Genomic DNA, 22463 nt, shown 5'->3' on the forward strand with positions numbered 1-22463 from the left:
TTCACTGATGCCACCAATCCCAGACACAATGGGTCGCCCTGGGGGGTGTGTCATATTTTTATGAATTTTAGGGATAATATAAAATGTTGGCATAACTGGACACACTGGATTCATAAATTTGAATTCATCTGGAGAGATGAGACCTTCCATTTTGGCTTCTTGTAAAATTCTACTTAATTTTGATTTCATTTGGTTAATAGGATTTCTAGGGAGTTTCTCATATTGCAATTTGTCTGATAACTGTCTTTTAACTTCGTTTAGATAGAAAGACTCGTCTAAAAGAACCAAATTTCCGCCCTTGTCGGCTGGCTTAAAAATTACCCCTTTTGCAGAATTCAGCTCTTTTAAGGCTTGTCTCTGTTTAGCTGTTAGATTATCTGCCCATATCCAGTCTTCTGGTAATTTATGAATTTGTTTTTCTACAGCTTTTACAAACAGTGACACAGCTGGAACCTGTGCTATAGAGGGCATGAAAGTCGATTTCAGTTTCAAATTGGTTCTAAAAACAGAATTCAATCTGGTAGTGGATTCACTCTCTTCATTTTCTGTCAAAAAAGATGTTAGAATTTTTAAAGTCTCTTCATCTTTTTGTTGCTCAGTGCGCTGAAACATTGTATAATGTAGCACTATTTTTCTGGCAAACAAGTGAAGGTCTTTAATTAGATCAAATTTGTTTAATTTGTTTGTGGGACAAAAGGATAAACCTTTCTTTAATATTTCAATGTGAGTCAAATTCAAACTAAACGAAGAAAGATTAATTATCTGCAATTCATCTGTAGTTATATTTGGAACTAGTAACCCTGATAGGGTCGTCTGCGTGGTCTCCCTCTGCTCCTGTACCCTTGTCTCAAATTTTCTCCTCTCCCTCTCTGCTGTCGTTGGGGATATCTCCGCTCTACAAGGTTCAAATTTCTGTTCCCTCCACCTCTTTCTCCTACCCCCCCCTCCTTCTTCTCCTCTTGGATCTGAACTCTGAGACCCTGGTGTTCCATCGTTTTTTGACGCCCTTTCTGAGTCAGTTTCAATATCCGACATATCAGTACCTGAGTCATATGATCCTCTATCAAACTTATAAACATAAACCTTTTTATTAACATAATCCTCTTGATCTCTGTGCAATTTTCTACATTTCCTCAACTTAATATCTGCTTGCAATTTTGAGATATGTGTTTTCATTTCCTCATTCAATTTGCCAAAGTTGGGATCATTGTCAAATTTATTTACCACCTCCAAAGCTTTCTCAACATCATCTTTCAATTTTTCCAATCTTTTGTCATTCCTTTTTATAAGCATTTCAATCATACTTAAGGCACATGTTGATAATTTCTCATTCCATTCATCCAGAAACTCCAAGCCTCCTTCTTCCTCTCTTGCATTAAAGCCTGGGTCTAAGAATAATCGTAGACCTCTTGGCACAATCTTTTTTTCAACATAGTTGGCTAAACTAGAATTTTCAGCTCTAACCTTTACTTGTTTTGCTATGCAATTCTTATATTTTTTGAAAGCATTATACACATTTGTTTCCAAATCACCACTCTCTAAATTGGTATTAGTTAGAGATTCTTTTAGCTCAGCTTCCCATAGTTCATCTGAGAGGGTAAAGGCCATGTTTAAATGGATTCTATACTCTCCCACAGTCAGTACATAAATGGGTTTTTTAATAAAACAAACTTAATTGTTATTTGTTTCTCTATTCCACCGAATGGAGTTTATGTAGAATCCTCTTTCTTACTCCTTAATACAAATAAATTTTACAAAGGTGTGGAAGAAAAACAAAGAGACCCAGAACCTGTCTTAATATAAAGACACAGGAATTTTATTCCGGTTATTTATATGTATATATATCTCGAATGACTTAGGGTCAGCTAAAATCAGACGTGGTGCAGGCCCCTAAAATTTAAATTTAATCCAGTATTATATAGATAAAGAATGATGGTAGAGCTATATGAGATACCATTAGATAAAGTAGGGGATTTCAGCACTCAAAGATATATAAAACCCATTTAATCCAATTCCTTAGAAATGTACGGCTGCAGGGTAGCACAGAGCCCAAAAAATGAACTACACATGCACAGATTCAAACACATGCAACTAGTTTATTGCAAGAAGCTGCCAGCACAGAAAATAAACAGCTAAAATGCTTTTCATCTCAAAATGCACTATTTTCTGTGCTGGCAGCTTCTTGCAATAAACTAGTTGCATGTGTTTGAATCTGAGCATGTGTAGTTCATTTTTTGGGCTCTGTGCTACCCTACAGCCGTACATTTCTAAGGAATTGGATTAAATGGGTTTTATATATCTTTGAGTGCTGAAATCCCCTACTTTATCTAATGGTATCTCATATAGCTCTACCATCATTCTTTATCTATATAATACTGGATTAAATATATATATATATATATATATATATATATACATTATTAATTTACTTACATATGTTGAAATAACATAAATAATACTTTGGTCTTCCTTCCAAGAATTAGTAGAGAAATGGGGACAGCTCCAGCTTGCTCCACTGAATAATACAAAGGTAAACAGATTGATACGCAAACACCAAATAAAATATTTTCAATATCTTACTGACGATTATGGATAATGCATATTGTCAGTGGCGTATTTAGGTTTTGTGCTGCCCTAGGCTCTCAAAATTCTTTTATGATTCAGATTGAAAGTGGCGGCGCTGTGTCACCTCCAGGGAACCAAGTCAAATTTGTTGCTTTCACCTCCAAAATAAAAGAGCTCACAATTATGTAGCAGATTTCAGACAATGTACAAACTGGTTAAACTCACAAGATTGCAGTTAAAATAAGCCTTTTATTAAAATCATCACAAAGATGTCTTCAGGTGCAGCTTCAGGTTTTATTTAAAATACAGCTTAACGCGTTTTGACTAAAAGAAGCCTTTATCAAGAGCATAAAGTTAAAACAATTTCTGTAACAAATGGTTATACTATATACCATTTGTTACAGAAATTGTTTTAACTTTATGCTCTTGATAAAGGCTTCTTTTAGCCAAAACGCGTTGAGCTGTATTTTAAATAAAAACCTGAAGCTGCACCTGAAGACACCTTTGTGATGATTTTAATAAAAGGCTTATTTTAGGCCTTCCAGTGGGCGGGCAAAGTGAGAGGACGCAAGGAAAGGAGCTCCTGATACAGAGCTCCAAGACTTAGCCCTTCACTGCTAGAACTAACCCATTAGCAGCCGATATCCTTGGCAGAGGTACAGAGTCTGCCCGGACTTGAATCGGCAAGGAATTAAACAACAATTCCCTCACCGCCGAAGGCACAGACAGTTGAGGAAGTGGAGCGTAGCGGCGGATGCCTCCAAAGCGGAGGCGCACTCCACAGCACCCGGAGTAACTCACCATCGACGATCCCAGAATAGAGCTCAGCCGACTGTCGGGGGTACAACGGAGGAGGAGAGAGCTCCTTGAAAGGCATCATAGCGCCGGAGGGTGAGATTGTCGAAGGGGGGAAACCGCCATCTTGGCCTAGTGAGAGTGATGCACTGAGGCCCAGCGTGTGTGTGAAGAGCCCTGTTAGCCCCAAAGTTAAATGGGGAGTGAGTGTGGGGGGACCGAGGGACAACACAACACAGTGGGCAGCAACAGACTGAGCTCACAGGGACCCACGCGGGCAGTGCATAACAGGCGAAGGGGACACAGAGTGCAAGTGGTCAGGAACAGGGAACAAAAATCCGCCTCACAGCAGAATTAGGCAGCATAGCCCCTAAGCGGAGGCCTAGCCCAGGCACACAAAATTCTCTGCCCTAGATCTGCTTTACTGCAGGAGACACAGAGGAAAAGCTGCACATATTCCTGGACAGAAGGGGTGAGAATAAGCGGATATAGAGCTCTCTATGGCCTACACATATATAAACCTAATTAAACGAACTGTACTGACTATAACAGTCTCTTACAAGGGATGTTTCCTTGGGTTGTGGGGAGGAACTAAGGAGATCTATAGATTAAATAAAGACCCCACTACTATTATACCCTTACCAGCATCTGGGGGGGAGAGCCTTCCTCCCATTTTATGAGTATTTCTGGAACTGTTTAAGAAACTGACATTTTACACAGCTATGCAGCACTAAAGCACAAAGATCCCCATACCCCCACTCACCCATCTAGCTACTGATCTGATATGAAGCCCTGGCTAGAACGGGCCCAGTTCAATTAAAGTCACATATCTTTGCACAAAGAACAATTTAGCGTTAATCAAATACAGTTGGTACTATCAGCTGTCTGTATCTCAGCCCTGTATGCACAAGTATTATAACTCTTTCGTTAAAACGGACGCTATGGCCGCTAGGCAAAAGAATGCAGACAAAAAGAAAAATCAGGCAGAGGCCCAGCAGGCCACAGAGCTGGCAGAAGACACACCACCTAATGTAATGATGGACACACACCCGATTGTTACACAAATCTCAGCACTGTTTTTGCCAAAGATTGACCAGCTTCAATCAGGGATGGATTCTCTCACAGAGGAGGTTAAGACCTTCAATGGCAGATTAACAAGGATAGAGCAAAAGGTGGCGGAAGAGGAATCAAGACACAGAGAAACAGAATCTCAAGTCAATTCCCTGCAGCAACAAAATGAGAGGTTGTGGGCAAAAATTGACGATTTGGAAAACAGATCGCGCAAAAACAACCTCCGGATGGTGGGGGTCCCGGAGTCGCTACCGGGCTCACAATTAGTGGAATTTGCAGAGAACATCCTTCCCAACCTGTTGAATATTCCTAAAGAATCATTGCCATGCACAGTAGAAAGAGCCCACAGAGTGGGAGACCAAAGAAGACAAGGAGACAACAATCAGCCACCACGCCAAGTGATGGTGAAATATCTTAATTTCAAAGATAAAATAACAATATTACAAGCATATAGGAAGACCACCTCATTGGAATACGAGGGAAGAAGAATCCTGCTGTTCCAGGACTATTCAGCGACTGTTGCTGCTAAAAGAAGAGAATTCACACCGTTTTGCAAACAACTCAATGAACAGGGTAGAACAGCGGCCTTTTTGTTCCCAGCGTGACTGAGACTGCACACGGAGAAAGGTCCACTGTTCTTTGAGTCCCCAATGCAACTTAAACTACACCTTCAAAGAGAAAGAGAAAAGCAACGCAGAATAAACGAAGAGGAGGCAGTACCATGAGCTAGAGTTCTGACTGGGCCCGGACAGGTCAGAAGTATCTGTCATCTGCGGACATGAACATGGACACTTGTATCCTTGCAAAGTGAGGGGGGGGATTATTAGTTAACAAAGTTTGTATTGTATTATTCACTTAAACCCTAGAGTAGGGAACAGTTCAAAAGTTGTCAGTTCAAATTTTGAAAAGTTTATACGCACTGTATGATTTAATTGTTGATCTTTCAAGAGGTTCTAAGCCCTGTATACTTGTTTAAAGTATTGACTACTTGCATGCACCAGGGAGAGGGAGCGCAGGGGCAGTGAGGTAAGCAAGGCAGAAACAACATAACTTGCGGGGGTATAGAAGTTAGTGGATGTGTGCCCCAGTATAGGAGCCAGAAGGTAGAGATTTCAAAATAACCAAAAGTTAAAATCTGTAGTTCAGGAATTTACCCACTCAGCTTACCCTTATTGATATTTGTCTGCATTTTGATGTGATTTGTTTGTTGTTTGTTTCATACACTGATTCTCTGTTTGTGCTAGAAAAGAGCAGATTCGTCTTTCCCTCGGGTGCCGCTCAGGGGAAAAAAGGGCTACGGTCTCATGGAACCACAACATCAGGGGAACCTGGACACAAGGACCCATATCGAAAGGTACCGCACACACATCACACCTAGTAGACACCTTGATTGGGATACACGCGAACCCTGTAGGGTACTCCCACACACTAGATTAAGATGAAGCTGACCACATGGAATGTGGGGGGGGGATCACATCCCCAATAAAGAGAAAAACTATTCTTAGACAACTGAACATCAAAAGAACTGACAGCCATATTGGAGGAAACGCACATTTCTCAGAAAGAGCATCAGAAACTCAAACAGGGATGGGTGGGGGAGGTTGTCTACACCCCGTACGAGGGGAGGAGAGCCAGAGGGATTGCAATGCTGTTTAGAAAGGGCTTGGACTACTCTATATTACAACTTGTCACAGACACGGAGGGGAGGTACATAATAGTTGATATCAGAATTGGAAGCATACAGATGATACTATGTGGAGTGTATGGGCCGCATACAGAAAAGAAAGCATTCCTGACTGAGCTTCAGGCAAGACTTATACAGTTCCTGGATCTCCCCATCATCGTGGGAGGTGACTATAACATAGCACCATATACACCAGCAGACAGATTCCATAACCCACAACTGCCCATAAGACAAATAGCACAAGGACGGGATTCAAAGGGGGAAACACACTTAAAAACTTTAGAAACACACTTTCCCTAACAGATGTTTGGAGGGATAGGAATCCGGAAGCCAAGGTCTATACCTGTCTGCACCCAGCTAAAACAACGCTTTCACGAATAGACTACTTCCTGGTCACTAGCTCACCTTGTCCACGACTAACAGACGTTAAGATAGATCCGATAACTATATCTGACCATGCCCTAGTTACCTTACACTTAGAAATCAACCCACCTCGGAGGCAGACGAATAGATGGAGATTCCCGGTGCACCTCTTTAATGACCTTAACTTACGAAAATACCTAGTAGGGGAGTGGTTGGCTTACAATGAACTGAATGCGCAACACATCAATGATATATCCCTGTATTGGGAGTCTGCAAAGGCGGTTCTGAGGGGGGTGATCACAGCATACACAGCAAAGTTACAGAAATCACGCAGAATCAGGGGGGACCTGCTCTTACGACAGCTTTTGAACGCTAGAAATCGGTATTTGAGGTGCCCCACAGAACAAAACAGGACTAAATATAGGGATGTAAAAAGCCTTAGGGATACATATCTCACACAGACATCGGTCACTGCCCAGAATCGCTCTCAGGCAAAATACTATCGATACGGGAATCGCACAGAGAAGCTACTGGCTAGGCTTACTAAATTAGAGAGGAAAACAAACACCATAGTAGCCATTAAAGGGAAGGATAGGGTTCTCACATCAGACGAGGGAATACAGAGAGCATTCCAAGAGTACTATTCGGACTTGTACAACTCCCAAAGAATAGATTCCGATGTGAAGGAAAAGTTTTGGAGGGACTTGACACTTCCACAGCTAGATGGGGAACACCTGCAGAAACTAAACGCCAATATTCAGCCATCAGAGATAGCAAAGGTGATAGACACACTTCCACTGGAGAAGGTCTCGGGACCCGATGGGTTGCCCGGGGAGTTCTACAAAATGACTAAAGCAGAGATGGTAGACACTCTGGCCCTGTTATACAATGCCATTTTAGAAGGGAGAGCCAACTTGTCCAATAGATTCACAGAAGCTAATATCACAGTCCTCCCCAAGCCAGATAGGGATCTACTTCTGACCCAATCTTATAGGCCGATATCCCTTCTTAATTCGGACTATAAAATACTAACTAAATTACTAGCAAATAGATTGGCGACACTAATCCCCCTGTTAGTCCATGAAGATCAAACCGGGTTCGTGAAGGGTAGGTCAGCAGTTAAAAATATGAGTAAACTTCAGTTATTACTTACACAGTTTTGGAGACTAGGAGGGGAAAATACACAGCGGGATGGGGAGGAAGCCTGCCTAATCCTAGTAGACGCAGAGAAGGCATTTGATAAAATTCTATGGGACCATTTATTTACCACAATGAAGAGATTTGGGATACAGGGAGCCTTCATGAAAGTCATCAACACCATTTATAGTAATCCCCAAGCGGCAGTCCTGGTAAACGGGTCGCCTTCCAAAATGTTTCCCCTCAAGAGAGGCACGAGGCAGGGATGTCCTCTCTCCCCGCTCCTTTTTGACCTCGCACTGGAACCCCTAGCCATTAGAATAAGGAAGGAAACGGAGGGCCTAGACATAGATGGGGAAGTTCTGCATTTATCATTATTTGCGGACGACATGCTGCTATACACAAGGGACCTTAGAAGAAACATACCCATCATAACCAGAATCATTGCAGATTTCAGTAAGATTTCAGGTTATCAGATAAACAAAAACAAATCTGAGTTACTCTGGCTATATAATAAAAACCCAGACCTACCCCTAGAAGACAATTTCAAAGTGATCACACATACCTATAAATACCTAGGGATAACACTGACCAGAGACCCAACTCAGTGGTATGGGATCAATTTTAGACCACTACTGAAAGATTTAAGTCACATGCTAACAAACTGGAGTACACTACCACTAACCTTATCAGGAAGAATAGGGCTCATTAAAATGATTTTGTTCCCCAAATTGCTGTATACCCTACAGATGCTCCCAGAGCTCTTACACAAGCAGGACCTCAAAACACTAAATAGAGACATTATGCACTTTGTATGGAGGGGGAAAAAGCACAGAATGAGTTATCAGAAATTGACTGGCAGACCGGAGATGGGAGGTTTGGGGCTACCGAATATTGAGTTCTACAACTGGGCAGCGGGGGTCAAATACGTGATGGACTGGTTGACGGACGGGGAACACTTCACCAATACCAAACAAGAGACAGCCTTTATTAAACCATGGTCACTCAAGATGTTACCACACATGACGCGCACCCAGATAGAATCCATCCTGGGGAGGGAAACATTATTCAGTGGTCCGATAGGGGCGTGGAGAAAGGTATGTAGGGCCTTAGGGGTTTCTCCTAATCACACTGCCTTCTTGCCACTGGGGGGCAACCCTGACTTTCCAGCGGGATTTACTATGAAACCCTTTAAACAATGGAATGCATGGGGAGTGACAAGCGTTAAACAAATTCTTACAACAGAGGGTACAGTAATCCGCTAGTTCACGGAACTACAAAGGGATTATGGTCTACCCAATAAACACCATTTTGCATATCTGCAGGTGAGGCATTATGTACAAGAACTACTGAAATCAGGGAAAATGCCAGACAACAATTGCGACCTATATCAATTACTGGCCCTGACAAGGGGGGGACTGACCTCTATATCATACACTTATAAAACTTTGCAAAAAAGACCGAACAAAGCCAACTTAACACACATCAAGAATACTTGGACTGCAATCCTAGGGCAGGAGATCACAGACACATGTATTGAACAAAGCTTCGCAAAAGGCAAGAGAAGTTACCCTGTCAAATGAGTTAAGAGAATCACATACTAAACTGGTCCACAATGCCTACATTACACCAAAATTATTTCTCAAGTGGAAACAAGACACATCAGGTCTGTGCCCAAAATGCTCACACGCTAACCCAAATATCATACATATGATATGGCATTGACCACACCTAACAAAATTCTGGAATATGACGCAGAGGTGGTTGGAGAGAGGCACCGGGTAGAGAATTAAATTCACACCTGAAATGGTGATATTTCTGCACACACAGGCAGGGCCCAAAAAACACGGAGAGTATATACACAATGTGGTGTTGCATGCTAGGAGACTTATCCTCAAACAGTGGTTAGCACAGGCCCCCCCCCGCACATGACACACCTCAAGGAAGCCTTGAGACGGCAGATGAAATATGAACAAATTGACACCCAGGGGGACATAACACGAAGAACAAAAAAGTTTATGACCAAATGGGAACCATTCATCAGATCACTAGATATGGCCCACCAAAGACAAATCATTTATCCTCTCAAGGACTCAGAATATATTCTAAATGCACAAATGAGGGGAAAGTGGAATATCTTCACACAGAGAGGGGGGAGCAGACAATATGAGGTCCAGGTAGGGGAAAAGAGTCCCTTGGGGCGGCGCCCGGGGGAGAGTCTATAAGTTAGAGACAGGGGAGGCGATAAACGTCAAGAATAAGAGAGGCTGAGGTAGATGATCATAGGAGCAAAATAGTGTCCAGATGCCCCTCAATGTGAATACAACAACCATTGTAGGAGATGAGGGAGGGTGGAGTAGGGAAGGCATGAGTGTGGAGACACTGAGGTTGTGGAGGAGAGGTGGTAAAAGTAAAATCCAGTGTGGTGGAGGGGATGAGTTATATCCATATATTGCATTTCAATGGTTTTTTATTATTGGTTGAATTGTCGCTGTAAGTCACACTGGAAATTAAATAAAGTATTTTTTTAAAAAAAGGCTTATTTTAACTGCAAGTATGTGAGTATAACCAGTTTGTGCGCCTACTACATTGTCTGAAATCTGCTACACTATTGTGGGCTCTTTTATTTTGGAGGTGAAAGCAACAAGTTTAACTCGGAGGACGTGGGCAGCTTGGTTCCCTAGAGGTGACACAGTGCCGCCACTTTCAACACTTTCTGCTTCTATACACGGTTTGGGAGAACCGGGGCTGGCAGCGAGCACCTGAAGGGAAGTGCTATCATTGCTTCATACTTTATCCTTTCTGATATGAGTCAGATAGAGCATACAATTTTAAACAACTTTCCAATTTACTTCTATTATCAAATTTTCTTGTTATCCTTTGTTGAAAAGCAGGGTTGTAAGGTTAGGCATGTGCACGTGTGTGCGGCACTAAAAGCAGTTTTGCAACAATGCTATACATTAGTAAGAGCACTAGGTATCTCTTCAACAAATAATAACGAGAACAAAGCAAATTTGATAATAGAAGAAAATTAGAAACTTTTTTTTTTTTTAATTGAATTCTCTATCTAAATTGTGAAAGAAAAAATGGGGGTTTAATGTCCATTTAAGTAATTAAGCCAACAGTGGCAAACACCTAGATATCTTGGTAAATGGAAGTTGAAACATAAGAAAAAAATAACCAGAAATTCTGGCCTTCTAAAAGAAGTCCTTATTAGCTAGACAGGAGCAAAAATGGGAGTCATCTGGTCACCTTGCTTGATCTTATGAATCGTATAATATAAGGACTTCTCGTTTATTGGAAGTTTCAGGAAATACAATTCTGTAAGAAGACTGATGGTTTGGACATTGCAGTGATGCATTAACTTTAATTCCCTCAATGAACTAACTACATTACAGGGTCGGCTGTCACAATTCATTCAAAAGAGAATAAGGCTTAGAGGCTCCATTTTACCTACCAATGAATACCCCTACCACGCAACATTTTTACCTCCCTTCCCCACCATTTCCCTTTTTCTCTTTGTTTACCTGAAATAAATACACAACACCAGTATTGCCATTAAAATGGAAAGGTCACTTTAAATGGACAGTCAAGTCCCAAAAAAACATTCATGATTCAGATAGAGTATGTCATTTTAAACAACTTTCCAATTTAATTTTATCACCAATTTTGCTTTGTTCTCATGGTATTCTTAGTTGAAAGCTAAACCTAAGAGGTTCATATGCCAATTTCTTAGACCTTGAAGACTGCCTCTAATCTAAATGCATTTTGACCACTAGAGGGCATTAGTTCATGTGTTTTATATAGATAGCATTGAGCTCATGCAGGTGAAGTTACCCTGGAGTGAGCACTGATCATTCCCGACATCATTCAAGTGTACCCCGTCTGCGCGAAACAGCTCCTCTTTCATGGCAGCGATCGGTGGGTGTTCTAGTACCCTAGCCCCTGTTGCTCGTTTTATTTTTGCCGCTACCTGATTAATCTTTATACGTGATCTATATCCTGCCCTCTGCATATCCGTGTTTCGCCAATGCAATCTCAATATTATATTGGACCATACGACTCCTACCTACGGCCATGCAACTTTTAGCCAACTGATTACCTCAGTTACCTTTTCTTCTAATTCTCTCAACAGGAATGCCTCTATGTCATTCCCACCCAAGTGAATGATTAATATATCCGGGCATCCCCATCTTCTTCAAGCCTGTTGTATCATTCCTATTAATTCATGCCATTTCATACCCCTCTTACCTAACCACCTGATACTAACTTCCCTATGCGAAAAACCTAAATGTGCCCCTTCCATTGGTGCTGCTGCCCTTGCTCTCGCCCAATACACGTAAGAAGGACCCACCACCCACACTTTCAAAACTCCATCTGCAAAAAACAAACAACAACTATAGATCGTGAACTTAACTTATCATATCATGGCAACCAAATAACTTGCAACTTTAACTATCCAAACTTTTATTTATTCACCCTAATATAGGATTTATATGCTTTAGATTTCCATCTACCTAGGTTTTTTATTTATTTTTTCTGAAAAACCTTTTTCTGCTGCACTAGTCGCTGCCCCTATCCTGAAAGAATGTGGTGCAAACCTCTGCTGCTCTCATCCTAACCTTCTTGCAACCATCTCCATTACTCTTTTGAATTAAAAATTTGTCAAATTGGACTCGTCTATATGTTTGAGGAACAACCTTTCCATCCCTCGCTTCCTCCTTATCAGTTCCTTCACCAGACATGCAATGTCTCCTGTCTTTTTCATAGATATCCACGTTACCTTCTCTATCTTTTATTGACCTCCTAATTAACACCGTTATATTATCCTCATATACGCCGACATTGGCTTCCTCCACCCCTTTTTTTTTTATCAGCCTTGCTTTCTGCTACCAACTCCCCAATCCTCAAAGCGCCCCAAAAAGTCATTGAAAAAGCCACCTTAAACAAAATTGCTTTGTCCTTATCTCTGCACACTTCTCCCAGTACTCCTACCATTTTTTCTAGTCTTTCTTCTGTAACTGGCTCCCTATTATCTACCCTTTTTTTTCCCCCCATCTGCCAAGCTTTTATTATTTTTCTTACCACGAATGATTTAGTTAGGTCTTCTTCACCCATTCATTTTGCAAAAAATGATACGCCAGCTAGAACTGTGTCCCCCTTTTTTAGAATCCACAGCCATTCCAAAAAACTACTTCCCTCGCCCTTTACTTTGGAACCCCTAAATTGGAGCCACTGTTTCCAATAGTTTTTGTTTGTCCTCCAGGTTCTTGGAGCCACAGATCTCTCAACCAACTTCTTTATTCCTTCTATATGCTCCCAATCTGCCAAAGAGAGATAGGGCAGCGTTCATCTTCTTTTCTGGCTGCAGGCGCAACTGTATAAATACATCCCCTCTGAATCTTGACAACGCATCTGCTACTATGTTTTTATACCGAGGAATGTGCCTAGCTCTAAAACAGATGTTTAATTGCAAGCATTTCAATACTAGGTATCTCAAGTATTTTATCACTGGTATGGAAGATGCAGATAAGTTATTCAGCGCGTCCTCTACCCCCTGATTGTCTGACCAACATACAATACTTCTATTTTTCAACAAATGGCCCCATAGTTCCACTGCAACCACAATAGGAAACAATTCTAGTAATGCCAAGTTCTTCACCCAGCCATCTTTTTTCCATGTTGCCGGCCATTCTCCGGCACACCATCTACCCTGTAAGAACGCTCCGAAACCTGCCCCACCTGCTGCATCCGTATATAACTCTAACTCACTCACTGATGCTTCTCTTGGCCATATTCTTATACCATTAAATTCCTTTAATAATGTATCCCAAACTTTTATGTCTTCTTTCATTGCCCCTGTTAACCTAACCATGTGTTCTGATTTCTTTACTCTTGCTGTGTCCAACTCTAACCTTCTTTTGAATATCCTACCAACAGGAATAACCCTGCATGTGAAATTAAGAACTCCCAGCAGACGCTGCATCTCTCTAAGTGTCACCTTCCTTCTCCCTAACATACCCCTTATTAGCTGTCACACTTTTTCTATTTTTTCTTCTGGCAACTCGCATTGTTCCTTCACAGAGTCACTTACTAAGCCTAAAAACGTCAATCTTGTGCAAGGACCTTCAGATTTATCTGCCGCCGCAGGGGACACCAAGCTCATTTAACATACTCTACAAAGCCTCCTTAAATTTTTTGCACAAATTAGCTTCCGCTGGGCCAACCACCATAAAATCATCCAAATAATGTATATTTTTTTCTGACCCTGTTCTTACTGAGAGCAACCAGTGCAAAAACGTACTAAACTTCTCAAAGATGGAACACGACACTGCACAGCCCACTGGCAAACATTTGTCCACATAGAATTCCCTGTTAAATTTGCATCCCATAAGCTTAAAAGTTTCTGGATTTAATGGTAACAACCAAAGGCAGATTCTATCTCTACTTTTGCCATCAGCGCTCCCTTCCCTTCTTCCTTTACCATCTTTACTGTTGTATCGAATGATTGATACTGGACTGTAGTGTCTGCTTTGTCTAACGCATCATTTACTGACTTTCCTTTGGGATAAGACAGATAATGTATCATCCTAAACTTCTCTTCTTTTTTAGGTACCACATCCAATGGTGACACAATCAAGGCTTCTCTTTAAATGGCCCTGCCATCCTACCCAATTTTACCTCTTTTCTTAATTTTTCTTACAATACTGTTGGGAATTCTTCTGCAGATTTCAAGTTCCTAAATTTATCTGACCCTAAAACCACTGTTTTAACTGGTACCACAAATCCTTTACTTAAACCTTTCATCAACAATAACCTGTCTTCTTTTATTGTGTAATTCTCTAGCTCTTTTCTTAATCTATCTACTCTCAATGGAGTCCTGGCCATTCCCAATTGCTCCGCTATTACCGTTTCCTCCTGGGCCACGAAAAAGCTGTTTATTCGCTTTATCATTGTTCCTTCTACAATCTACACCAGCATGAAAACCACCGCAATACCTACATACGTGCCTAAACTTACACCCATTCCCTCTGTCACATCTCCCTGTCATTATACGCCCAGCATTCCTTTCCTTCCGGTCTCGCCGGCCTCCCTTGCATTAGAGATCTCTTTACCTGACCGTCTGATGGCTTAATCAAACGCGTCCACATATCTAATACCTTAATCCCAAAGTCCTTTCTATCTTTATCCCCCAAATGTAATTACCCCTTCTAAACTCCCCGTCGTAATCCTTCCATACAAATCCGCCATACGTGGTGTAACACTTTGCTATTAGGTGTCTGTATCTTAGTATGCCCTTAAAGGGACAGTATACTGTAAAATAGTTTTTCCCTTAATGTGTTTACAATTGCTTTTTATACCAACTGCAGGGTAAAAAATGTATGAAAATTAGCTTTTTAAGGTTTATTTGTGTATATTAAAGCTCTGATTTTGTGTTTTGAAGCCACAGCCTAATAAAATAGGTTGAGCTTGTAGGTATAATCAGATCTCATTACTGTATCACATTGTGCACATATACCTGCTTCTTTATCTTATATCTGTCCTTAAAACAATCACCAATACTTTGAGAGAACAATGGAAAATCAACATTTCTTTCATGTAATTAGCAAGAGTCCATGAGCTAGTGACGTATGGGATATACATTCCTACCAGGAGGGGCAAAGTTTCCCAAACCTTAAAATGCCTATAAATACACCCCTCACCACACCCACAAATCAGTTTTACAAACTTTGCCTCCTATGGAGGTGGTGAAGTAAGTTTGTGCTAGATTCTACGTTGATATGCGCTCCGCAGCAGGTTGGAGCCCGGTTTTCCTCTCAGCGTGCAGTGAATGTCAGAGGGATGTGAAGAGTATTGCCTATTTGAATGCAATGATCTCCTTCTACGGGGTCTATTTCATAGGTTCTCTGTTATCGGTCGTAGAGATTCATCTCTTACCTCCCTTTTCAGATCGACGGTATATATACCATTACCTCTGCTGATTTTCGTTTCAGTACTGGTTTGGCTTTCTGCAAACATGTAGATGAGTGTCCTGGGGTAAGTAAGTCTTATTTTCTGTGACACTCTAAGCTATGGTTGGGCACTTTTTTATAAAGTTCTAAATATATGTATTCAAACATTTATTTGCCTTGACTCAGGATGTTCAACATTCCTTATTTTCAGACAGTCAGTTTCATATTTGGGATAATGCATTTGAATCAATCATTTTTTCTTACCTTAAAAAAAAAAATTTGACTTTTTCCCTGTGGGCTGTTCGGCTCGCGGGGGCTGAAAATGCTTAATTTTATTGCGTCATTCTTGGCGCGGACTTTTTTGGCGCAAAAATTTTTTCTGTTTCCGGCGTCATACGTGTCGCCGGAAGTTGCGTCATTTTTGACGTTCTTTTGCGTCAAAAGTGTCGGCGTTCCGGATGTGGCGTCATTTTTGGCGCCAAAAGTATTTAGGCGCCAAATAATGTGGGCGTCTTATTTGGCGCTAAAAAAATATGGGCGTCACTTTTGTCTCCACATTATTTAAGTCTCATTATTTATTGCTTCTGGTTGCTAGAAGCTTGTTCACTGGCATTTTTTTCCCATTCCTGAAACTGTCATTTAAGGAATTTGATCAATTTTGCTTTATATGTTGTTTTTTCTATTACATATCGCAAGATGTTCCACGTTGCAACTGAGTCAGAAGATACTTCAGGAAAATCGCTGCCCGGTGCTGGAGCTACCAAAGCTAAGTGTATCACTTTTGGTATCTGTTCCTTCAGCTGTTGTTTGTTTTAAATGTTATGACAAACTTGTTAATGCAGATAAAATTTCCTTTAGTACTGTTACATTACCTGTTGCTGTTCCGTCAACATCTAATACTCAGAGTGTTCCTGATAACATAAGAGATAATGGGGGGTAGTTATCAAGCCGTCTACTTTTCTGGCTTCGCCGGCCCAATACGCCCGCCTAAGCTCGCCTACCTTCGCCGCCGCGGACCTGAAAAAATACGCCTAAGTTATCAAATAAAGCTGTCAAAAAGCCGCGGGGCGATGAGCAGCGGACTGTGACAGTTATCACTCATCCGATCTCGCTGCCCTTCGGCTTTTTCCCAGCTTTATTGCTAGCCTGTCACTAAGCACTCACACTAAACTGCACTGTTCTACCCCCTATACCGGCGCCCCCGGAGCCCCCCGCAACTAAATAAAGTTACTAACCCCTAAACCGCCGCTCCTAGAACCCGCCGCAACTCTTATAAATGTATTAACCCCTAAACCGCCGCTCCTAGACCCTGCCGCAACTCTTATAAATGTATTAACCCCTAAACCGCCGCTCCCGGACACCGCTGCCACCTACAGTATACCTAGTAACCCCTATCCTGCCCCCCCCTACACCGTCGCCCTCTATTATAAAATTATTAACCCCTATCCTGCTGATCCCGCACCTCTCCGCAACGAAATAAATAGTTTAACCCCTAAACCGCCACTCCATGAACCCGCCGCAACCTATATTAAACCTATTAACCCCTATCCTGCCCCCCCTACACCGTCGCCACCTATAATAAATGTATTAACCCCTAATCTGCCCCCCCCTACACCGTCGCCACCTATAATAAATTTATTAACCCCTATCCTGCCCCCCACTACGCCGCCGCCACTGTAATAAAATTATTAACCCCTAAACCTAAGTCTAACCCTAACGCCCCCCTAACTTAAATATTAATTAAATAAATCTAAATAAATTAACTCTTATTAACTAAATGAATCCTATTTAAAACTAAATACTTACCTTTAAAATAAACCCTAATATAGCTACAATATAAATAATAATTATATTCTAGCTATCTTAGGATTTATATTTATTTTACAGGTAACTTTCAATTTATTTTAACCATGTACAATAACTATTAAATAGTTATTAACTATTTAATAGCTTACCTAGCTAAAATAAAGAGAAATGTACCTGTGAAATATATCCTAACCTAAGTTACAATTACACCTAACACTACACTATACTTTAATAAATTATTCCTATTTAAAAATAAATACTTACCTGTAAAATAAACCCTAAGATAGCTACAATATAATTAATAATTATATTATAGCTATCTTAGGATTTATATTTATTTTACAGGTAACGTTGTATTTATTTTAGCTAGTTAGAATAGTTATTAAATAGTTATTAACTATTTAATAACTACCTAGCTAAAAGAAATACAAAATTACCTGTAAAATAAATCCTAACTTAAGTTACAATTAAACCTAATACTACACTATCATTAAATTAATTAAATAAACTACCTACAAATAACTACAATTAAATACAATTACATAAACTAACTAAAGTACAAAAAATAAAAAAAGCTAAGTTACAAAAAATAAAAAAATAAGTTACAAACATGTTAAAAATATTACAACAATTTTAAGCTACTTACACCTAATCTAAGCCCCCTAATAAAATAACAAACCCCCCCAAAATAAAAAAATGCCCTACCCTATTCTAAATTAAATACATTTCAAAGCTCTTTTACCTTACCAGCCCTTAAAAGGGCCATTTGTGGGGGCATGCCCCAAAGAAAACAGCTCTTTTGCCTGTAAAAGAAAAATACAACCCCCCCAACATTAAAACCCACCACCCACATACCCCTAATCTAACCCAAACCCCACTTACAAAAACCTAACACTAATCCCCTGAAGATCATCCTACCTTGAGTCGTCTTCACTCAGCCGAGCAGCGATGGAACTGAAGAGGACATCCGGAGCGGAAGAAGTTAATCCTCCAAGCGGCGCTGAAGAAATCTTCCATCCGATGAAGTCATCATTAGGGGTTAATACATTTATAACATCTGGAGTGACGTAAGAATCGATCTGTGTCGGACGGAGTCCGGCGGATCGATGCTTACGTCACAAAATTCTACTTTTGCCGGTCTCGAGCCTTTGATAACTAAGGCGTATCAGCCTCGCCACAAATATGCTGCGGAATTCCAGCGTATTTGATGTTGATGGCTTGATAACTAGGCCCCTTTTTCTAAATCCATTAAGAAGGCTATGTCTGTTATTTCTCCTTCTAGTATACATAAAAGTCTTTTAAAACTTCTCTTTTTTCAGATGAATTTTTAAATGAACATCATCATTCTGATACTGTTAATGGTTCTTCTGGTTCAGAGGTTTCTGTCTCAGAGGTTGATGCTGATAAATCTTTGTATTTGTTCAAGATGGAATTTATTCGTTCTTTATTTAAAGAAGTATTAATTGCATTAGAAATAGAGGATTCTGGTCCTCTTGATACTAAAACTAAACGTTTAAATAAGGTTTTTAAATCTCCTGTAGTTATTCCAGAAGTGTTTCCTGTCCCTGATGCTATTTCTGAAGTAATTTCCAGGGAATGGAATAATATGGGTAATTCATTTACTCCTTTTAAAACGTTTTAAGCAATTATATCCTGTGCCATCTGACAGATTAGAGTTTGGGACAAAATCCCTAAGGTTATGGGGCTGTCTCTACTCCTGCTATATTTTTAGCGGATGTTTCTGCAGCTTCAACTTTTTGGTTAGAAGTTTTAGCGCAACAAGTAACAGATCATAATTCTCATAGCATTATTATTCTATAACATGCTAATTATTTTATTTGTGATGCCATCTTTGATATCATTAGAATTGATGTCAGGTATATGTCTCTAACTATTTTAGCTAGAAGAGCTTTATGGCTTAAAACTTGGAATGCTGATATGTCTTCTAAGTCAACTTTGCTTTCCCTTTCTTTCCAGGGTAATAAATTATTCGGTTCTCAGTTGGATTCTTATCTCAACTGTTACTGGAAGGAAAGGAACTTTTTGACCACAGGATAAAAAATCTGAGGTAAATTTAGGTCTAATAATTGTTTTCGTTCCTTTCATCCCAACAAGGAACAAAAGCCTGATCCTTCATCCTCAGGAGCGGTATCAGTTTGGAAACCTTCTTCACTTTGGAATATATCCAAGCCTTATAGAAACCCAAAGCCAGCTCCTAAGTCCCCATGAAGGTGCGGCCCTCATTCCAGCTCAGCTGATATGGGGCAGTTTACGTTCTTTTCAAAGAAATTTGGATCAATTCCGTTCACAATCTCTGGTTTCAGAACATTGTTTCAGAAGGGTACAGAATTGGCTTCAAGTTAAGGCCTCCTGCAAAGAGATTTTGTTCTTTCCCGTGTCCCAATAAACCCAGCAAAGGCTCAAGCATTTCTGAAATGTGTTTCAGATCTAGAGTTGACTGGAGTAATTATGCCAGTTCCAGTTCTGGAACAGGGGCTGGGGTTTTATTCTATCTCTTCATTGTACCAAAGAAGGTCAATTCCTTCAGACCAGTTCCGGATCTATCAATATTGAATCGTTATGTAAGGATACCAACATTCAAGATGGTAGCTGTAAGGTCTATCCTGCCTTTTGTTCAGCAAGGGCATTATATGTCTACAATAGATTTACAGGATGCATATCTGCATATTCCGATTCATCCAGATCACTTTTAGTTTCTGAGATTCTCTTTTTTAGACAAGCATTACCAGTTTTGTGGCTCTACCGTTTGGCTTAGCATCAGCTCCAAGAATTTTTACAAAGGTTCTCGGTGCCCTTCTGTCTGTATTCAGAGAACAGGGTATTGGTATTTCCTTATTTGGACGATATCTTGGTACTTGCTCAGTCTTCACATTTAACAGAATCTAATACGAATCGACTTGTGTTGTTTCTTCAAGATCATGGTTGGAGGATCAATTTACCAAAAAGTTAATTGATTCCTCAGACAAGGGTAACCTTTTTAGGTTTCCAGGTAGATTCAGTGTCTATGACTCTGTCTTTGTCAGACAAGAGAAGTCTAACATTGATATCAGCTTGTCAAAACATTCAGTCACAATCATTCCCTTTGGTAGCCTTATGCATGGAAATTTTAGGTCTTATGACTGCTGCATCGGACGCGATCTCCTTTGCTCATTTTCACATGCGACCTCTTCAGCTCTGTATGCTGAACCAATGGTGCAGGGATTACACAAAGATATCTCAATTAATATCTTTTAAAACCGATTGTACGACACTCTCTGACGTGGTGGACAGATCACCATTGTTTAGTTCAGGGGGCTTCTTTTGTTCTTCCGACCTGGACTGTAATTTCAACAGATGCAAGTCTTACAGGTTGGGGAGCTATGTGGGGGTCTCTGACGGCACAAGGGGTTTGGGAATCTCAGGAGGTGAGATTACCGATCAATATTTTGGAACTCCGTGCAATTTTCAGAGCTCTTCAGTCTTGGCCTCTTCTGAAGAGAGAGTCGTTCATTTGTTTTCAGACAGACAATGTCACAACTGTGGCATACATCAATCATCAAGGAGGGACTCACAGTCCTCTGGCTATGAAAGAAGTATCTCGAATTCTGGTTTGGGCGGAATCCAGCTCCTGTCTAATCTCTGCGGTTCATTTCCCAGGTATAGACAATTAGGAAGCGGATTATCTCAGTCGTCAAACGTTGTATCCGGGCGAATGGTCTCTTCACCCAGAGGTATTTCTTCAGATTGTTCAAATGTGGGAACTTCCAGAAATAGATCTGATGGTTTCTCATTTAAACAAGAAACTTCCCAGGTATCTGTTCAGACACCGGGATCCTCAGGCGGAGGCAGTGAATGCATTATCACTTCCTTGGAAGTATCATCCTGCCTATATCTCTCCGCCTCTAGTTCTTCTTCCAAGAGTAATCTCCAAGATTCTGAAGGAATGCTAGTTTGTTCTGCTGGTAGCTCCAGCATGGACGGATTCTTTTTCGGATGGCCTCTTGCCAACCGTGGGCTCTTCCGTTAAGACCAGACCTTCTGTCGCAAGGTCCTTTTTTCCATCAGGATCTCAAATCTTTAAATTTAAGGGTATGGAGATTGAGCGCTTGTTTCTTGGTCAAAGAGGTTTCTCTGACTCTGTGATTAATATTATGTTACAGGCTCGTAAATCTGTATCTAGAGAGATATATTATAGAGTCTGGAAGACTTATATTTCTTAGTGTCTTCTCATCTTTTTTCCTGGCATTCTTTTAGAATTCCGAGAATTTTTTTTACAGTTTCTTCAGGATGGTTTAGATAAAGGTTTGTCCGCAAGTTCCTTGACAGGACAAATCTCTGCCCTTTCTGTTCTTTTTCACAGAAAGATTGCTAATCTTCCTGATATTCATTGTTTTGTACAAGACTTGGTTCATATAAAACCTGTCATTCAGTCAATTTCTCCTCCTTGGAGTTTGAATTTGGTTCTGGGGGCTCTTCTAGCTCCTCCTTTTGAACCCATGCATTCATTTGGACATTAAACTTCTTACTTGGAAAGTTTTGTTTCTTTTGGCCATCTCTTCTGCCAGAAGAGTCTCTGAATTATCTGCTCTTTCTTGTGAGTCTCCTTTTCTGATTTTTCATCAGGATAAGGCGGTGTTGCGACCTTCTTTTGAATTTTTTCCTAAGGTTGTGTATTCTAACAACATTAGTAGAGAAATTGTGGTTCCTTCATTATGTCCTAATCCTAAGAATTCTAAGGAGAAATCATTGCATTCTTTGGATGTTGTTAGAGCTTTGTATTATTATGTTGAAGCTACTAAGTCTTTCCGAAAGACTTCTAGTCTATTTTTCATCTTTTCTGGTTCTAGAAAAAGCCTCAAAGGATTACAGCTCATTCTACTAGGTCAGTTTCTACTTCCTGGGCATTTAGGAATGAAGCTTCGGTTGATCAGATTTGCAAAGCAGCAACTTGGTCCTCTTTGCATACTTTTACTAAATTCTACCATTTTGATGTGTTTTCTTCTTCTGAAGCAGTTTTTGGTAGAAAAGTACTTCAGGCAGCAGTTTCAGTTTGAATCTTCTGCTTATGTTTTCATTAAACTTTATTTTGG

The sequence above is a fragment of the Bombina bombina genome, chromosome 3 (assembly GCF_027579735.1).
Source record: "Bombina bombina isolate aBomBom1 chromosome 3, aBomBom1.pri, whole genome shotgun sequence".
Taxonomy (NCBI): domain Eukaryota; kingdom Metazoa; phylum Chordata; class Amphibia; order Anura; family Bombinatoridae; genus Bombina; species Bombina bombina.